Raw genomic sequence first — 9,055 nt, 5'->3', positions numbered from 1 at the left:
AATTGAAAAGTCGACAACAGATCCCAAATGTAGACTCTGCAAGGAAGCAGATGAAACAATAGATCACATCCTCAACTGCTGCAAGAAGATCATGCAGACAAAGAACTGGTGGGATCACAAGCTGGAAAAAGTTACAGAAAATGAACACGCCAAACTCCTCTGGGACTTCCGGATACAGACAGACAGAGTTTTGGAGCACAACACTCCTGACCTCACGATCGTGTTAAAAAACAAAGTATGGATTGTTGATGTTGCAATCCCAGGTGACAGCAGGATTGCAGAGAAACAACAGGAAAGCTGACACGATATGAGGATTTAAAGATGGAACTGCAAAGACTGCACAAGCCAGTAAAGGTGGTCTCGTGGTGATCGGCACACTGGGTGCAGTGCCTAAAGACCTTGGCCTGCACTTAAACACAGTTGGCGCTGACAAAATTATCATCTGGCAGCTGCAGAAAGCCACCTTACTGGGATCTGTACGCATTATTCACCAACACATCACACAGCCCTAGACACTTGGGAAGTGTCCGACGTGTGATCCAATTCAACAGCCAGCAGAGTGCCTGCTGTGGACTCATCTTGTTGTGTTTCAAATAATAATAATATTCTGGCACAAAAAAGGATTGCATGGGCAGTTCCTTGACAACACTGAAGGAAAAGTATAGTGTCTCTAGATCCAGGGAAGTCATGCTACCCCTCTATTCTGCCTTGGTTAGACCACACCTGAAATATTGTGTCCAATTCTAGGCACCACAATTGAAGAGAGATATTGACAAGCTGGAATGTGTCCAGAGGAGGGCGACTAAAATGATCAAGGGTCTGGAGAACAAGCCCTATGAGGAGTGGCTTAAAGAGCTGGGCATGTTTAGCCTGAAGAAGAGAATGCAAACGTGATGATCATGCTTTCTAGCCCTTCTTCTAAGTAATTAATAAAGATGTTGAACAGGCCCAGGATGGAACTCTGCTTATGGCACTCCGCTCGTCACTTCTTTCCAGGATGAAGAGGAAGCACAGGTGAGCACCCTCTGAGTTCGTCTGCTTAACCAATTACAGATCCACCTAACCATAGAGTTTTGCCTAGCTCACATTTGACTAGTTTGTTTGCCAGAAGGTCATGGGGGACCTTGTGAAAGGCCTTACTGAAATCCAGGTGTGCTACATCCATGGCATTCCCTTTCCCAGGAGGAAAGAAAGAAAGAAAATGAGAGAGAAAGGAAGATAAGAAAGAAGAGAGAAAGGGAAGGAAGGAAGAAAAATTAGGAAGAGAAAGGAAGGAGGTTTCAGGGAAAGAAAGGAAGAAAAGAGAAAGGAAGATAGTGTATGAGAGAAAGGAAAGAAGGATAGAAAGGGGAAAGGAAAGGAGGAAAACATGAGAAAAGGAAATAAAAAGAAGGGAAGAGAAAGGAAAGGAAGAGGGAAACAAGAAAAAGAAAGAAAGATTAAAGTGTATGAGGGGAAAAAGAAAGAAAAGAGAGAGTGTATGAAGGAAATGGAGGAAGGGAAGAAAAAGCCACAAAGAAAATGCATACTTGGACAAGTTCTGGTATATACGCCAGTATTCCATACATGCCTCTTTTGCAGGACATTGGGGCCTTAGTATTCACCAGGATTTAATTCCAAAATTCAGATGCTCAGATGCCATTATATATAATGGTATAGCTAAATTGTGTCAGTTATGTAAAATGTCAAAATCAAGCTTTGCTTTTGTTTTTTAAATATATGTGTTTTCACACTGTGGGTGGTGAGATCCATGGCTATGGAAGGCCAAAGATAATAATTTTCTGCCCTTTCATCATGACACCCAAAATACAATACCTGAGGCATCTACCTCGTTCAGCTTAACCTGCTCTGCGACATTCCATTAACTAAAACTGAAAGCACACTTATGAAATGCCTGTTTTAATAAAGAAGTACCTGAGATTTCTGTTTCCTGATAGGAAAAATTAGTAAAAGCTCACATTTAAAATTTTAGACAATTGCAAAGGATATTCAGGGAAATTGTAACCACTCCTAAATACAATTGGCTTCTCCAGAACAATTTTGCATTCAAGGCAAGTCTTTGAGACACAAGTTCAGGGCTGCGAAATACAATAAGGCCACCAAAGAGAGTGGGTCTAGTTTACCACATAAAGAAGTTAACATATAGAGCGTTCTTGGTATCTACTGAGTTTGGTTTCAAGACCTCAATGGATACCCAAATCCATTGATACTCAAATCCTATTATACATAATGGCACTGTAAAATTGTGTCTCCTATACACAAATGCAAAAGTAATAAATAAATAAATAAATAAATAAATATCCCCACCTGGCACTGCCAATGTTGTCTAAGGGCCCTTCCATACAGCCGTAAACCCAGAATATCAAGGCAGAAAATCCGACAATATCTTTTGTGAACTGGGTTATCTGAGTCCACACGGCCACATATTTCAATTCAAAGCAGATAATGTGGGATTTTATTCAGCTGTGTAGAAAGGGCCTCACATATCCAGACCCTAACGTATTTGGAAGGTGCCTCTAGCAGGTCTAGGATGAGATAATGGGCTAAATCCATTAAAAACATGTGATTTATTTATTTATTTGCGACATTTATATGCCGCCCTTCCCATTCCAAAGGGGACTCAGAGCGGCTTACAAGATATATTATATATGTATATATTGTATATTACATGCAATATTACTAATAATATTACAATATAATGGTATAGTGTAATATAGTACGGTAATATATAATACTGATATTGCACTATTCTAATAATATAATATATTGTATTTATAATGTATTAGTAGTAGTAGTATTATATTGTATTACATTCTTATATTAGAAATATTATATGTATATACATTATATTATATTATTAGTATAGCAAGGAGACATAAGGTTCAAATGCTCTGTACAGCAAAATTTTTGAAAGAACACACATTGTTAGGTTGGTTTTTAAAAACCCACATAATTAAAGCAATCAGAACTGCTCTCTTTGGAGTTAAGGTTATATGCAACAGTACAGGTTTAGCTACCTGGTGGAAGCTCAGCAGGAATATAGTCAGCTTGGCATACTTCAAAAGCTTAAGCATCACTACAGGAAAAGGGCCGTTTTGTGTATTCACCAACCTTGCCTTCTTAGGGTGGTGGGACACGCAACAGGGCTTTCACTGAAGGTCTCAAATTTTAGACAGACTCATATGGGAAAAGACAGTCTTTCAAATACACTCATTCCAAGTTAAGGGTTTCTATGTCAAAACCAACACATTACATTTAGCTCAAAAGGAAACTGAGGCCCAAGGCAGTTGGTGCACTTCTGGTGATGTGTACTCACCTGACAGCAGTCTGGTTGCACATTTTTGTTATCACTGTGGCTTCTGAACATTTATGAGGGCAGCTCCTCGTAAGGCAAATGACACTTATCTAATCAGGGATCATTAATGCAGGGATCACTAGTACCATATCTCCTTTCTCTAGAAAATAATACAATTGGTGCACAAAGCAAAGCCACTACTGTCTATAACAGACATCTGGCATCTAAGAAGCAATGCTGAGTTCACAAACACACTGAAGATGTGTCCTTGATCTTTGAGAGGCATTACAAGAGATTGTGATGCTTATCCAAAAACTAGATTTTCTTCTGTTCCTTTTTGTCTGAACTGAAGTTCACTTTATTCAACTCACATCCAATCCTTCACTGCATGTAAACATTGTTTAGGTCTCCATAGTCCCCTGGACATCACTTGCAAAAGATAGATATAGCTGGGTTTCATTAGTTATATTGCTGATTCCCGACACCTGAATTCCAGATTTCTTCCTCCACTGACATAATTTGGATGCTGAAAAGTATAGAGCAGTGGTCCCCACAACTCCCAGAAATCCCAGCCAGTTTACCAGCTGTTAGGATTTCTGGGAGTTGAAAGCCAAAACATCTGGGGACCCACAGGTTGAGAACCATTGGGATAGAAGGTACTACTGAGCCCTGGGGACCTCCATGAGACAAAGGCAATGAAGGGGAATAGTGGTCACTCAGCCCCACCATCTGGGAACATCCAACCCAAAAAAGATCTGCACTGTGGCAAAAAGTAACTTAAAACAATCCAATATAATAAATTGTACTGATTGCTGACAGGAGAAACACCTTGTGCTACTGGTTCTCCATCATGTTTGTTTCTATCTCATAATCAAATCTGAACCAAGATTAGAATTGTTTTTTAGTCCAAGAGGGATCAAGTGTGAAGTAAGTTCTAGGATTGGACACAGAACGCTAGTAATACACCAGAATAGAGATGCCCATGCCTCACAGCCTATCCTATGATCTGTAAGATAGAAAGTTACTCTCAGGTGTGGTGCAAGATGATATCTTGTCACTATTGTTGAAGATGATACTGCCTATTCCATTAACCTTTCAAATGTAGAAAATACATCTACAATAACATGTCTCAGATCACTCCTGAAAATATAACTGGAAACATAGAGTGTGTGAAATGGAAGAAGGGACAATACCATAGACTTTCAGGTACATGTTTTCTATATGCAGGTGTATTGGAAACAAGTGATATTCACAACCATCCATGCCCCAGCCCCACAATATGTGATTAAAGAGTCAAATGCCCTTGAGGGGTTGAGAATAAGAGACAGGGTATGCCGTAGGACAGCATTTCTCAACCTGAGGGTCAGGACCCCTGGGGGTGTCACAAGGGAAGTGTCAGAGGGGTCGCCAAAGACCATCAGAGAACACAGTATTTTCTGTTGGTCATGGGGTTTCTGTGTGGGAAGCTTGGCCCAATTCTATCATTGGTGAGGTTCAGAATGCTCTTTGATTGTATGGGAACTATAAACCCCAGCAACTACAACTCCCAAATGTCAAGGGCTATTTTCCACAAACTCCTCCAGTGTTCATATTTGGGCATATTGAATATGTGTGCCATGTTTGGTCCAGATCCATCATTATTTGGGTCCACAGGGATCTCTTAATGTAGGTAAACTACAACTTTCAAATTCAAGGTCAATGCCCATGAAACCCTTCCAATGTTTTCTGTTGGTCATGGGAGTTCTTTGTGCCAAGTTTGGTTCAATTCCATAGTTGGTGGCATTCAGAATGCTCTTTGATTGTAGGTGAATTATAAATCCCAGCAACTACAACTCTCAAATGACAACATCAATCCTCCCCCCCCCCCCAACCCCACCACTATTCACATTTGGGCATATCAGGTATCTGTGCCAAATTTGGTCCAGTGGATGAAAATACATCCTGCATATCAGATATTTACATTATGACTCATAACAGTAGCAAAATTACAGTTATGAAGTAGCAACGAAAATAATTTTCTGGTTGGGGTCACCCCAACATGAAGAACTGTATTAAGGGGTCACGGCATTAGGAAGGTCAAGAAACACTGCCTTAGGATAATACAGAATGAAGAGTCACTTCAAGTGGCAGATGCTTAACAGAACTATTTGAGTCAAGCAGCCTGCCTTCCCTTGCATTCATAAACTGGAATTTTGTGCTCCAATACAGTGAGCATGTTCTCCTCTCATCACTATAAAAATAAAATTAAATTGCCAGTGAAGTCGGCTTTTGTATATAGGGTTGAACACTGTTGTGTCCTTTGTTGTAGGCAGTAAAATGCTCTGGGCCTAGCCTGAAGTCACTTTAATATATATTTGAACTCTGAAGAGTAGAGAATAAAGTAAATGATTTATGAATAACAGGTATCTGAAACAGAGACAAGTACAGCATGTTGAAAATGTGCAGTTTTTTGATGTTTCGATGCAAAAGTATTAGGGAGGCCCTGCAAATTCTAGATATTTACTTTCCTTCAAAGAGTTTGCAACCTAAAAACAAATTATGGAGAAAACAATGGTAGAAGGGAGAACATGAAGGGATGAATATGCGGGCCTTTGTGCTCAGAGATTAAACCAGTAGTAGTGGTAGGTGCGCCTGTTTCTTATGGAAAACTTTTTATAACCCACAGGCACCTTTATAGGAATATGGAAGGGTGATCATGTTGTAAAGTACTTAAGTCTACAATCCTACTTTGTGCAACTGAACTTGACCAAAGTGGAACACTTCAGGGTAAATATGCATAGGATCAGGTTGTAAAGCGGCTTTTGGGCCAGAAGATTATCTAAATTTCCCAAAACAACTGCAGAGCCCAGACATCTTTGCAAAACATAATCTTTAGAACATACTGTACTCCAGATAAGCCTGTAAAGATACTTCTCAATAAAAAAAAAACAACCTAAAATAGCTCAGTATCAAGATCACTTAATACCTATACTGTTTATGTTTTAAGTTCTTGTTTGGGTCATAGGGTCACTTCCAGGTGAAGGATTCCTGAATTTAATAATCCAAATGCATTTTATACAGCTATCCCAACTTTCCCTCCCTTCTTTCCATTACAATTGCCTACTCTGGTATAATACACCAACATGAATCCACCCCCACCCCCCTTTTCCATCGAATGCTGTGCAGTTAGACATCTCCACCTTATATCAATTTACTCAGAAATAAACTCTGTATTGGATATGGGTATTTCAAAAGTATTTATTAGTTTCATTCTTGAATTCTGTGATGAGTTGACTGAGGCAGTGTGGGAATAGCAGAAAGGATGGGAAGGAAGGAAGGGCAGGTTCAAATTTTTACTGACCACATCTGGGAAAAGAAAGATCTGTGTAAGCACTATGTGGGGGTAAGTATGGCAGTGGCTTGAGCACTGAATTCTAGAGACATTTTTTTCTGCACAAATAAAATCAGTTTCTATGGGGAGCGGGTGATGTGCAACCCTCTAGTTCAGGCATGGGCAAACTTCGACCTTCCAGGTGTTTTGGACTTCAACTCCCACAATTCCTAACAACCGCGTACCCTTTCCTTTCCCCCCTCAGCTGCTTAAGCCGGAGGCTGTTAGGAATTGTGGAAGTTAAAGTCCAAAACATCGAGTTTTCCCATGCCTGCTCTAGATGCACAACCCTCTACTGCAACATTGGTAGCTAATAGCTATGCTGGCTAGAGATGATGAAAGCTGCAATACAACAAAAACTGGAGAGCCACAATGTTCTGTAAGAAGAATATAGGATCGACAATCAACAAGCCTACCTTTGCCCTATAAGAAGAATAGGGAGACTGGAAATGAAAATATCTGTTGACAAAGGAATATTCAGATAAGGCAGGTGTGCTCCTAGTCAGTTTAAAGGCAGATCAAGGAATAGGGAGAATCTGTGCTGAATGAGGTTACATTCCCTCTCAAGACTCAGATTTGCCGTTTAAGTTATTTTCTGGACTCAGCCTTGAATCTTGAGGCCCAGGTTCCTTCAAGTTTAAAGCTTGGGTGCCAGCTGAGTCCATTTCTGAATACATCCGATCAGACCACAGTGACACATGCCTTGGTTACATCCCATTTGGATGACATGCTGTGTGGTTGCTTTGAAGAGTGTCTGGAAATGTCAGTTTTTACAAAGAGCTATCGCCAGAGCATTGACTTGAATTCATTACAAGGATTACAAACCACCCATTACAACAGCTCCACTGGCTGCCAGTTTGTTTCTAGGCATAATACAAAGTGGTGGTTATCTATAATGTCTGATACATCTTAGGTGCTGGCTCATAGATTGTATCTTTCAACAATCTAACAATTTCTACCCAGACCCTGAGATCTGCAAGAGAGGGCCTTTTCTCGGTTCTACCACATTCACAGGCATGATTGGCGGAAACGTGAGAAAGGACCTTCTCAGTGGCTGCCCCACACTTTGGAACTCTCTCTCTATGGAAGTTAGAATGCCTACCCTTCCTCACTGTCATTTTTTTTTATTCAGAGACTTTTAGAAATGAATTAGTTGTAAGTGCTGTATTTATTTATTTAAAACTTTTATATCCCGATTTTCTCACCTCCGTAGAGGGACTCGGACTGGCTTAAAAGAACCCTTCAGGGTATCTGATTTTTAGTTTAATTCAGTTTAATATGAGTTTTTATGAGTTTAATTGTATTATTTTTAATGTGTAAGGCTGTAAACCATCTTGAGGAAGAGGCAGGATTGTGAACACTATTGAACAAGTTAGTTCCTTCTTCATGGATGCTTCTGAGGCATACCTTTGAATTAACTCATGAAAGTGAACACCACCACATGCTCTAGAACAGCATTTCTCAACCCCTGGAGGGGTCGAATGGGTATTTCAGAGGGGTCGCCAAAGACCATCAGAAAATACATTGGCAGAGAAGGCTGAAGATCTCTCTGCCTGTCCTTCTTTTTCTTTTTGGAAGAGAATCCTCTCACCAAAAGCCCTCTTCCACTGTGATTGCCCGGTCTCTCAGCTGACCTCTCAGCCAAGGGAAGGGCTGTTTCCGAGACTCCAAGCAGGGAGGGGAGAGCAGGTGGGCTTGGTGCATAGCAGTGTGGTGCCCATGCATGCGTGAGGGAGAGCATGCGAGGATGGAGGGAGGCTCGCAAGTCACTTCAAGACAGGGAGGGAAAGCACCTGCATGACATGGGACTGAGAGTGGCCCAGCAGCATCAGGAGGAGCAGAAGCAGAAGCAGCTTGGGTAATCTGTAACACTTTGTATTAGAAAAGTCAGTGTATCCTTTTGTTTTTATTAATGCTCCCATTAGAAATTGCATAAGGATGTAGGTGAACTACAACTCCCAAAACCGTACGTCATTCCTCCTCAAACCCCACCAGTATTCAAAGTTGGCCACATTGGTTCTGTGTGCCAAGTTTAGTCCAGATTCATCACTGTTTGTATCCACAGTGCTCTCTGGATGTAGATGAACTACAACTCCCAAACTCATGGTCAATACCCACCAAACCCTTCCAGTATTTTCTGTTGGTCATGAGAGTTCTGTGTACCAAGATTGGTTCAATTCCATCGTTGGTGGAGTTCAGACCTCTTTGATTGTAGGTGAACTATGAATCCCAGCAACTACAACCCCCAAATGACAAAATCAATCCCTCCTAACCCCACCAGTATTCAAATTTGGGCATATCAGGTATTTGTGCCAAATTTGGTCCAATGAATGAAAACACATCCTGCATATCAGATATTTATGTTACGATTCATAACAGTAGCAAAATCA

The sequence above is a fragment of the Anolis sagrei genome, chromosome 6 (genome assembly GCF_037176765.1).
Source record: "Anolis sagrei isolate rAnoSag1 chromosome 6, rAnoSag1.mat, whole genome shotgun sequence".
NCBI classification, from domain to species: Eukaryota; Metazoa; Chordata; class Lepidosauria; order Squamata; family Dactyloidae; genus Anolis; species Anolis sagrei.
This window is presented reverse-complemented; position numbering follows the sequence as displayed.